Source organism: Pteropus vampyrus, unplaced genomic scaffold (assembly GCF_000151845.1).
Source record: "Pteropus vampyrus isolate Shadow unplaced genomic scaffold, Pvam_2.0 Scaffold66, whole genome shotgun sequence".
NCBI lineage: Eukaryota > Metazoa > Chordata > Mammalia > Chiroptera > Pteropodidae > Pteropus > Pteropus vampyrus.
In genome coordinates, this window is record NW_011888847.1 from 6553453 (window position 1) to 6565635 (window position 12183).

The following is a 12183-nucleotide window of genomic DNA, read 5'->3' on the forward strand; positions in this document are numbered from 1 at the left end:
AATTTCTAATAGGGAGTTTTAGCAGTAAGAAAAGGAGATGTGTTATAAAATTGATTAACATTAAAAAAGTCCTAGATCAAAGCCTCAAAGTGTTTGCACATTATTTAGGCCAGGTATGTCTAGCCATCTAACACTGGAATTTTTATTGGTGATGGGAATAGAAGTAACCCCAAATTAGAGGCTGAGAGAAGCTTGATTTGTTCTGTAGCATTCTTGTACTTGGCAAAATATATGGTATGAGCTTCTGAGCCAGTCTACTAGGCTCCAAAAAAAAAAAAAAAAGGTTTTAGCTAAAATTTGTGCCTTTAATTATTGTTACATTTAGTTAGTAAGCAACTCACATCTCCCTCACCATGGGGAGCTATTTGAGAGGTCAAATATGCCTGCTGGAGGTGACCCTCAGCCTAAATATATCTTTTCCCCCAAACATTTACAATTCCATCTGTAAAACATTTTTTTCCTTCACAAGAGTCTTGATTTATCTTTAAAAATAAGTGCCCTGTGCTTCCAAGTGCTCAATGATAAATGAGGTTGGATTGCAGATGTGTATTCTTTGCTAAGTTAGAAGCGCTTTGTCAGAATTTTCTATGGAATATCTGACATCATTATTTAAAGAAACTTAAGAATGTGGCTGCTGTTATTTTTAGAGACACAGCAGGTATTTCTTTGAGGGAACCTTTCATGGACACTGACACTAAAGTTACAATAACTTTGAAAGCAAGAAATAGAAAAAGTTCAGAAGAACAATAGCTTAATAAGAAAAAACAAGTTTTAGGGAAGTTAATGGCATCATCAAAAAGCATTTATTATCTCATTAGTAATCACATAAATAAAATTAAAAACATTCTTTGCTTATTACTTTGATAAAGACAAAAACAAAAGTGCTACCCACTGTTATTTAGGGAAACTGGCACTCTCAAAACATCATAATTGGCAATTTGGCAGTACCTAACAAAAACTTTAGAAATACATATAACCTTAAACTCAGAAAGTCTTCTTAGAGGATTTTAGGAATTTATCCTAAAGAAATAAAGATGTGTGACAAGATTTCACAGTAAGGATTTTTATTACAGTATTATTTATGTTATTGACAAATACAAATAACCTGCCTCTCCTGTAGTAGAGATTGACTAAAATAAATTCTAATGCAATACATACAATACATGAAATGATCCTCTACTCAAATGTTAAAATTATGGAGATAATTATTTATTGACATAGAAAGATGTTTATATAGTATTAACAAAACATGCTAAAAACAATTTGAGTTAATAATGTCTAGAATGATGCACAAGTGGTTTTGTTCACTTTTTTTTTAAGTAAATTTTAGATTTTATTTTGATTTTACCAAATTTTCTGCTAATGCCACCCCTGCTTCCCAGAACAGTTTAGGATACCACATTACATTTAGTTCTCATCTCTCCTTAGGCCCCTCTAATCTGCCAAAGTTTCTCAGTCTTTCCTATTTCCTATGACCTTGACACTTGTAGTTTAGTGGTCAGGTGTTTTTCAGGATATTTGTTGTTAGACTGGGGTTATGGAATTGGGTTAGGTGCCATTCTCTTCTTGTCCTATCAGGAGGTACATGACAGCAACTTGATATCACTGGAGATCACAACTATGATTGCTAGGTTAAGGTGATTTATCCCTGTGTTTCTCAAATAGCCTGGTACAGAGCTATGTTCTTAGCAATTTCTCTGTAATGTGGATCCCCTAAGTCCTCACCTTAGGAAGAGGTGTTCTTTAACCAGTTGATTGGTAGGAACTGATCAGGCAGGATTTTCCTGATAGAATTTCCTAGGCCAAAGAGTCCTGGTGGCAGAAGAGGAACAGGCTAATTCTCTGTATAGTATTGGTTTCCTGGAAATGCCATCATTGGACTCATTCCCGACTCGCACCAAATTCTTCCTGTGCCTGGAACTGCACTTTGGTTCATTCTCTGAAAAAACAAAAAACAAAAAACAAACAAACAAACAAAAGACTATGAAAATCTTCTAACATTAGTACTTGGAAGTTTAGAAAAACTGAGTTAAAAGAGACAGTAGAATTTGATTACATAATTTATTTTGCACATGAAAAAGTTAATTTCCTTAACTTATAGGCAACTGCTGTAAATATTTAACAACAACAAAAAAATGGGCGATGATACATTCAGATAACATAGCAAAGGAAATATAAATGTTTTTTAAACATTTGGAATGATACTAAAATTTTCAATAAGATAAATTTAAATCAAAATTTAAATAATACTTTCAAAAATGATTAGAGTAACAAAGCCCAGAATGCTTGATTACAAACTGTATTGGTAAGGGTTCAGGAAAACCAACAGTTCCCATTGTTAATGGAAAAATAAATTGGTACAGCTAATATTGAGAGCAATTAGACATTGTGGCTCACAAAAAAAAAAAATGCAGAATTTTTTGACCTAGTAATTCCACTTCTTGTTATGTCTTTAACATATATCATATTTATATAGTAAGTATAGATATGTTGGTATGTACATAAATGATATACATATAATAATGTATATTTTTTGTAGCAGGAGATTAGTTAAATAAATTGTTCCATCACCATACAGTGAAAGAGCTTTGCGTGTACCAGTAAGAGAGAATCTCCAGGATATTTTGTTCAATTAAAAAGCCAAAAACAAAAACATAGGGCAGAATGACATAAAAGATATGCTGCTATTTATGCAAAAATAAATATTCGCTATGCTATTTAATATGCTTAGGCTCTTTCTTATAAGGTACACAAGATTAATTACAGTGGTTATATATATCTTCAGAAGGGAGCTAGAATGCTGGAGTCAAAAACGAATGGAGACATTTTCACTATGTAACATTTTGTACCTTTTGATTTTTGTTCTGTATACATGTATAACTTACTAAAAAATAAATAACTTTTTTTTATTAAAATACCCAAACACACAGCCTACCCCTCTTATCTTGAAGAGAAGAGCGAATGTACACTTTTGAACTGAACCTGAGGGCGTGAATTCTGTTCTTAGATCTTCCACTAATTATATGTTGTTGTGTGTGAGGGTTAATTTTATGTGTGAATTTTGCGGGGCCACAGGGTACCCAGATACTTGGTCTAATATTATTCTGAGTGTGTCTATAAGTGTGTTTCTGGATGAGATTAACATTCAACTGGTAGAGTGAATAAAGCAGATTACCCTCCCTAATGGGGGGGGGTCCCATGTGGTCAGTTGAAGGCCCAAACAGAACAAAAAAGCTGACTTTCCTGAGGGTAAAAGGTAACTCCTCTTGAGTGCCATAGAGTGTAACTGAAAAATAGGGTTTTCTTGGGTGTTGAGTCTGCTAGCCTTAGAACTGAAACTATCCCATTGGTTCTCCTGGATTTTCAGTGTGCTGACTATAGATCTTGGGAGTTGTCAGCTTCCATAACCTGTAATATATATATATATATATATATCATATAATCTAATGAATATCGTGTGTGTGTGTGTATATTTTTATATATGTGAGAGTGTATATATATATATATATATATTTTTTTTTTTTTTTTCTTCTGTTCTCTTTTATTTCTCTGGAGAACACGAATACACTTTGGAAAAGTGCCAAAGTAAGAGGTAACAATTGCCTCTTAATGGTTCAGTTTCCTCTGTAAAATGAGGGAGTTAAGCTAGAACAACTACATGGTCCGTTGCAGCTGTAGACTTCTGTGTAATACATTAATTTCTCTATAGATAGTTCCTCAGTCTCTCACTTGAGCTCAAGTTCTATTTTTTCTCTGCTTACTGGTTATTTTCCCTAAAATTGCACTATGCTTAACATATCCCAAATTGAATATGTCTGTCAGGAAAGTCATCTCCTCTCTTCTGTTCTTTTCTATGGCACTGGATTTTTATAAGAATGACCAAATTTGATATTGTCACTTCTCTCTGGGCAAGACAGTACTTTATTTATAATGGCAGTCAAACAAATATCAAAGAATATCTAGAGAAGAGGCAGACCAAAGAGTTTTATTCTCTCAATTCTCTGTAAAGTGTGCTACACAGAAGTACGACATGGAATTCTTCAGTTGTCTGTGAACAGTTCTGGGTTCTAAAGCTGATATCCATTTCCAAGCAATAACCAAGGGGTAGTTTGAGCCTTGCAGGCTGTTCTCTTTGGAAACTACTCATCTGTAGCTGTGCGAAGGAGAGGAAAACCTTCCCACCCCTTTTACTGTTTTACTCATAAAAGAAACATTGGTTGCAGAGAAATATTAAATAACAATCTTCTTTTACCCTGGTATATCTGGCTTATGAAGTGATGAGGCTTTATCTTATTGTTAATCATTATGCTTCTCAAGACAGGGACATGATTGTTTCATGATGTTTCCAGGGGTCTCATATCCTTTGTGAAGGATTTCCCAGAGATTCTTCCATAGCATGTTCCCAGTATCCCTCTTTCACAGTCTCATGTCCAATCCTAGCCACGTCCCCTCTGAGATGAATCTATCCTATGGATTCCCTCAATCTTCATTGGCACCACTCAATGTTGGATCCCCCGCCCCCCCAGCACATACTACCTCAATTTTTACAACAAACTTTCAGAATATATCCTCTATTTCTGATTCTTCCACTACAAATCCATGTTCCACACCCATCATTTTATGATTAATTTGCCCTAAATTCTGCTTTTTTCCTGTCATCTTTTTGCTGAGAAATCATGCAGTGATTACAGTGAGTGTCCAAAGTCATCCAAGTTTTAAGAAATGTTTATAATCAATCCTACTTCCATACCCTTTCAGAATCTCACTACTCCACCTAGTCAACCACCAAGGCTTGATGAATTGACTCCCCAACATTGTCTTCTCTCAACACAATTCGTTTTCTGCAGGGCAGACGTTATTTAGATAGATAGATAGATAGATAGATAGATAGATAGATAGATAGATACATAGATTGAGATATAAATATACAACTTAGTAAATATAAACATATAATTTCATAGATATTTAAATTCATGTTAAAACTCTGTATATTTAGGTGGACAAGGGTTTGAACTGTTTTTGTCTCTTACTAAACTATACAAACCTAGGCAAATTATATACTCTCTGGATTTCAAATATTTAATTCTGCTGAATCATTATGAGGATTAAATAATATAAAATAAGTTGTCTAACATTGTCTGGCATATATTACTTAATAAATTAATGCATGTTTCCTGATTTTAGGTTTTGTTTTCTTTTTTCTTGTTTCTCAAACAGTAGTCTGAGTCTAATCGGGAGACAGAAAACACAATAAGTTAAACAAGTGAAGTTAATATAAAGAATTATTAACTATGATAAAAGAGAAACTATATGATGTAAGGAAACTCTGTGTGTTATCCTAAGGTTGATAGAAAATAACTAAGGAAGGACAAACCTGGAAGAGGTTCAGACCTTGTTGATGAAAGCGTAGTTCAGCCCACTGGATAGCAGAAGTGTTTACTGGTTTGGCCAGGCCTGTACTGGTCTGGAGTTCCTGGGGCAAGCAATGGGCCAGAGAGAACAGGCAGGCAGGCAAGCAGGTGGTCAGCAGCTGGTGATGTGGGTGTGCAGTAGTCTGACACCAGCCAGAGTAGAAGGCCTTTAGAGCATGGAGGCTTGCAGGGATGTGAGGACTCAAAGGACCGCACGGTGTGTGATCCTCTAGGCCACGGGCTGTTGTTGGCTGATCACATGGGAGAGTCGTGCTGGGAGGGCAGGAGGCCTGCAGAGCAAATGTTGTGTGTGTATGATGGAGGTGATGGCATGTTTGGTTTCTATGTCTATAGAACTGAGGAAAGATTATTTCTGGTCGGAGCATGTAGGTCATGGAGTGACCATGCGTTAGGCTAGTGGCTGGAACAGGCTGTACAAGATATTTCCAAACCCATAAGGCTGTGGCCCGTGGTTTGTGCAAAAAATTTCAGAATGTTTTTTCCTCTTGTGGTGTCTCTCCAGTCTCCTCTACTGAGAAGACTTTTCATTGTGCTCACTTTAAAGGAAAAGGCTTCCAGGAATTCCCTTATTTATCACAGTAGATTACAAAGAGTGCATTTGGAGCTAAGAAGCAATAAATCAATAACTGGCACATAAGTTATACTGTAAAACCAATTAGCTCTGTCTTATTAAGATGTAATTTTCCCCCATCATATTGTGTATGAAGTGACAGGCTTCCCTTATGGGGAGTTTTTCCAAATGATTAATCAGGAATACAGCAGGCATTGCTTCACTTTGTAATAGCTGTGTCAGTGTTTGAAAACACATCCAAGTTTTATTTGTGGAATTATATTTTAAATGTGTTTAGCACCATTTCGTGTGTTGGTTTATTCCAAAGAAGAGAGAAACTGAACTTTGCAAGATTTGACATCAAGAATACATTTCAACCACTCAGATAGTCTTTCTGTGGGCCTTAAGGTTTTTTGAACTGTCATTTATTATTATTTTTTTGTTTCTCTAATAATCTCCCCCCCAAAATCTAGTGTTACTCCCTTGTCGTTAAACACACGTGTTCTCACAGAAGTCTACAACCCTTCAACACTTCCTTGTGACTTTGGATTTCTATTTCTTTAAGGAACATGGTCTTATTTCTTTTATGCTTTAGAGAGAGCATCTGGTCTATTTTCTTAGCTCGAGCAAGGTGTCTTACAGATTGGAAGACATCCACTTCTCATCAAAACATGCCAAGCCCAATCAGTAAAGTTTGATTTTTTTAGTAATATAAGTAGCCTAGGAACCCATCTGATGTGAGATATCTGTACATTTTCATTCTTTGCAGGGCTTATTTTTCTGTATCCTTGTGTCTGTAGCTGGAGTCAGCTCTGCACACAATTTGATCTCATCAATCTTGTAGGTGCAATGACTTCCCACCATCTTTCACTGTGAAGGCTATATACTAGGTTTCTGTGAATTAGGAGAGTGGGTTTGAATCTTCGACTTGAACCCTATTAATTGTGCCATTTTCTGTAAACTGAGGGACAATTTATGTATGTGAAAATGCTTTACACAGTTGTAAAAATTAAATTGTAAAAATGCAATGCAAGAATCTTTGATGATAACAGTAAGGGTGACAGTGATGATTTCAAGCTGGAATATTTATGGATCCAGTGGACAAGCCCGTTCTTGGCCAAATTTTCAAGAGAAATTCCACATTAAACTTTTACTTTCTGCTTCTGAGGAAGAATAAGTCAGATTTTTTCTTAGCTCTTTTCTTCTGCTGCTCCACACACCCCTTTTTCTGTGCCATGTCATCCATGGCATTTTCATGGGATCTACATAAAACAGAAGATAATACAATTTTAGAACAGCTGGTTTCTGGGTCAACTTCAGTGTCTCATATCTAGTAAGTTTCCAATTTAATAAGACAGAGTGAAATATGTTTATATTGATTTTTAAAGGACAGAGCAAAATGAGAAGAGCTGTAATTTAATAGATCCAAGAACTACTGAAGAGGAAAATTATAAGTCACTAGTTCAAATTGACATTGATTCCCACTGAGATGAAAAGATGTGTTTGAGAATATCCATTTTCATGTGACCAAAGGATTATAAACTTTTCATCTTCATAAATGGATTTCATAGTAGATTTTTCATGTATGATATTATAATTAATAATTCTATCTTTTGTGATCAAAAACTTATCAAACCCCGGTTTTGTGCAAGGTACTGGGCTTCATGTTTTACTCTTCACAAATATTTGATGTAGACACAGTTATGTCCAATTTCTACATGAGAAAATATAAATGCAGGTTAGCACTTCGTGCAAGGTGACATAACTACAAAGATTGGATACCCAGATCTATCCTTGACCATGCTTGTGTCACCCTATATGTCTTTAAATGTAAGAAACACTGATTACGAATATAAAACAGCATGTTGAATTCAGTGAGAAGAAACTGTCTTTCATAAAGGCAATAATATAGGATAACAGTTCTCAAATGGAAATAATATACAGATTTTTTGAAAGGAAAATTTTATTTATGGAACTCCAGTGTTAAATTATTTTGATAATGTTAAAAATGCACAAAACTAAAACCAGGTATAAATTCCTTATATTTATTGTTCTGATTCCACTTAAAACCAAATCAAATGTATAAATTAAGTAATAACAAAAATACAAACCAATAACACCCAATTTAGAAATACTATGTAAAGTGCTAGATTATATTTTGTGGAAATCAAGTTGATATTGGCAATGAGAATATGCTATCAACTGCTGAGGTTTATGTTCTTGTATGTTCAGGGCACATATTTGGTATTGCCTCGGTTTTTTTATCCTTTGGTTCTATTTGGAGCTTTGGAGACTCTTACTTTTATACCATGTCGTGATGTTATTTACCCATTACTTTACATCAATGCATTATTTTATAAATTAAGCACAATTCTATTCTTTAATTTTTCCCCAATAATACATGTTTATAGTTTAAAAGTTTAGGTGGACTGTACATATTGTAACAAAAATGCAGCTTCTGTTATCTCCTTACCACTCCTGAGACTCAGTTCCAAATCACTTTCAACCATATTTTAGCTGTTTTTATCTTGGAACTTACTGCTTGTGGCAGAGACTGCAAGTTGTCTATACTGTATCCATTTTCCTTCTCCGTTTTTACTAATGACATCTCAGTTTTGTTGAAGGTGACATTGTATCCAGCTAAAAAACTACATTCTCCAGTTTCTCTTGCAAAAAAGAATGGCCATCCCGTTGTCAGGACAGTTAGTTTTAAAATTTGTTTTGCATACATTCTTTTGCTTTTTGCTCTTTTCCTTCCTCCAGCTTGGGATGCAGATGTGATGGATTGTGCTACAATAGCTACTTTGCAATTGACCTGAGGGAAAGGCTCACAGAAATCACAGAAATCTTGGCTCTGTCATTATGTGAGCAAAAAATCAAAACCCCACTTGTTTAAACCACTGTTAATTGAAGAATTATATCTAAATCAATAGATAATTAAATCTGTTTCTATATCTATTAATCATTTCTAGATAGTATATTCTGTTTTGTTTGATTTATCAAACTTAGACGTTATTTATTTAATTCCTAATGTGAAAGATTTCATGCTGTTTTTCTATCCCACTGCACTATATTAATTTATTCTGGTTTTTTCCCCAATATTTTTATATCATGCTATTTGTTTATATTCATTTCAGTGATTTCACATATGATTTAAAAAATAATAGTTTTATTCAGTCCTGAGCCAAATAATATACTATGACAATATTCTTTTTTTCCTGGAAATAATCATTGACTTACATAATTGATTCCTTCTTATTGTTTCCTTAACTCTTTCCAATATCTCCACAAAATATTATTTTCTACATAGTCATGTAATTAATCAATTAGTTGAAAAATATTTTTCTTGAGCTGTCTCTTCTGGAGCATTCTATCTTCCTACTTCAATCTGGACTGGTTGCCTGCTAGCCTCTGCACATGAGTCCTACATGTATTCTTTTTCCCTTGCTTTGATGAAGCACATCCTTCATTAGCTTACTGAGAAAGGGAATGGGGAACTTTACTGATCTGAAAATATCCTTATCCCAGTCTCCCACTAACAGATGGTTCCTTGGATTTAATTATAAATTGAATGAAGAGTTTAATTCAAATTTGAAAGCATTTTCACAGATTTCTAGTGTTTAGGTTTGCTGTTGAGAAGTCTTTATACCTGTGTAGGTAACCTGTTCTAACTCTTTACCTGGGTTCTCCACATTTTTGATCTTTCATGTGAAATCTTTTTTATTCTTTGTCACTCTTCACAATGTTCTATTCGTCTTATATTTTTTTCTTTTATTGCCTATTTTTTGTCTTTTTATTGTCCTTTTTGGGAGTCTTTTCCTCCCTCACATTTGAATGCTTTGGTTGACTCTTTTAGCTTCCAAGATATCCTGAGTTTTGATTATCTCTTCTTAAATACAATACTGTTCTTATGACATAGTGTCATACATTATCACCCTTAGCATATTAACTGTACTTTTCTGAAGTGTTTTTTTTTTTGTATCTTGTACTGTTTTTGTTTTTGTTGGTTTAAACCTCCTTGATGTTGAAACTTTCCTCAAATGACTGGTGTCCTTGGTAGTTTATTTATATTTAGACAGAGGTATTAATAAATGAGTAAATGTTTTGTTGAGATAAGAACTTGTTATGTGGTGGGCTTTACTATATTGCAGGGTTTTTAAATCTCAGCAAATATTAATATCTTGGGTTGGATAATTATTTGTTGTAAAGAGCATTGTTCTGTGCATTGTAGAAGCTTTAATACCATCCTGGTCTTATACCTACTAGATGCCTTCTGGTTGTGACAACCAAAACATGTCTCCAGATATTGCCAGATGTCCCTTGGTGGACAACATTATTGCACTTGAGAAGCATTGGTATGGATTGATATAGTACAGACCTGGTCATTTGGCCTACCTGTCTGTTTTGTTGTATGATGTCTGAATGTCAGCTTCTGTAGCTACATTATTCAGGGTTCTTCAGAGAAACAGAATCAATAGAGTGTATGTATATATATCCTATAGAACTAGTAAGTGAATTTAACAAGATAAGACAATATACAGATGTCAATTTATTTGTATTTACTAGCAAAAAATATCAGAAATGGAATAAAAACTGTTTACAAAATGAAATACATATCTCATATGAGAAATTAAAAACTAAGTAAAATGACAGATATACCTTGTTTATGAGTTTAGAAACTTAATATTGTTAAGATGTCTATTTTCCCCAAATTGGCAGTAGATTCAATGTAATGCTCATCAAAATTCCAGCACGTTTAATTATCAAAGTTAATAAGCTAATTCTAAAATTTATATGGAAGTGCAAAAAAAAAAAAAACCCCAAAAAACAAAAGCAGAATCACTCAGTCACTTTCAAAAAAAATAGCAAAGTTGGAACAATTATACTTGACTTTAGGAATTTTAGACAGCTCAGGAAACTGGTCAAATGAATATAGTAATGAATGTATTTGTGTGTGTTTATTGTTTTCTTAATAAAAGTAGAGATAATATAATTTCAAAGTATAACCCCAGTAATAATTTTACTGACAAAATATCAGATAATTTAGCAGTTGCTACAGAATTCAAATTGGAAATACTGTTTGGAGTATTTTATACACATTTTATAACCATTTTATCTGTGTATACAAATTCTTAGTTCAGTTACTAGCATAAATCTTTAATAAACTAAAACTACATTTGTGTTAAAACATCATATAACTTGACCCTTTTTCTTATTTTTACCAATAATTTGGTAAAATACTCTTTATTGCCCAAGGATCTGAGGAGAGGAAGATTTTCACAAAGTCTATTGCAATTACTACTAAAAAAGATGAAGACCAAAGGCTATGTGGGCCTCTTGGAGATAGTTGCTTTTCCTGATCCACCACAGTGTGATATTCCACTACTGGAAAGGATCCAACAGCATTGATCATAGTACTAGGAAAGGGTCAGAGTATAAAAGGTTTCCCAGAATTATTTGATTAAGTCATGAATGTGATATACTAATAAATGCCAGGAAGAACCACGAATTCAATTTCTTTAACTACAGTCTATAAACTGTCATTTAAACTTGTACTTTATATGTGGTATCTGATTTGGCTGTAGGAGTAAGTTAAGCTATCATAATAATGAACACTACGGCCATTCTATTAAAATTTCTAAGAAATATGTTCTAAGAATCATCATTGCTGTTGATGGAATAATCGTAGAGGAGTACTTCAGGAATATTCCTCTTGTGTCAGGTCTCCAAATATTCTTTCCACAGTTTGTTGATTTTTTTTTTTTAATCCCTTCATCTTTTTTACCCAGACTCAAGACCCCTCCCCTCTGGCAATTAACAGTTTGTTCTCTGTAATGTGAGTCTCTTTTCTTTTAGTTTCTTTTATTGTTGTGGTTCCTTAGATGTAAGTGAAATCATATGGTATTTGTCTTTCTCTGTCTGACTTATTTCACTCAACATAGTACCTTCTAGGTCCGTCCATGTCATTGTAGCTATACAGTTTGATTCTTGATGCTCGTCACCCCGGCCACCTAATCAAAAAACAAACAAAAAACCCCATGGAATGTTTAAATTCCTTTCTACTTGATTGCTATCTAGCAAACTGACTTTCTCTGGCTCAACAGTCTTTATTTGGGTGTACAGCCTCTTAGTGACTGCGGATTTCCTATTTCCTAAATATGCTGTATTAGACTATTTGCTGTATTTCCTATTTCCTAAATA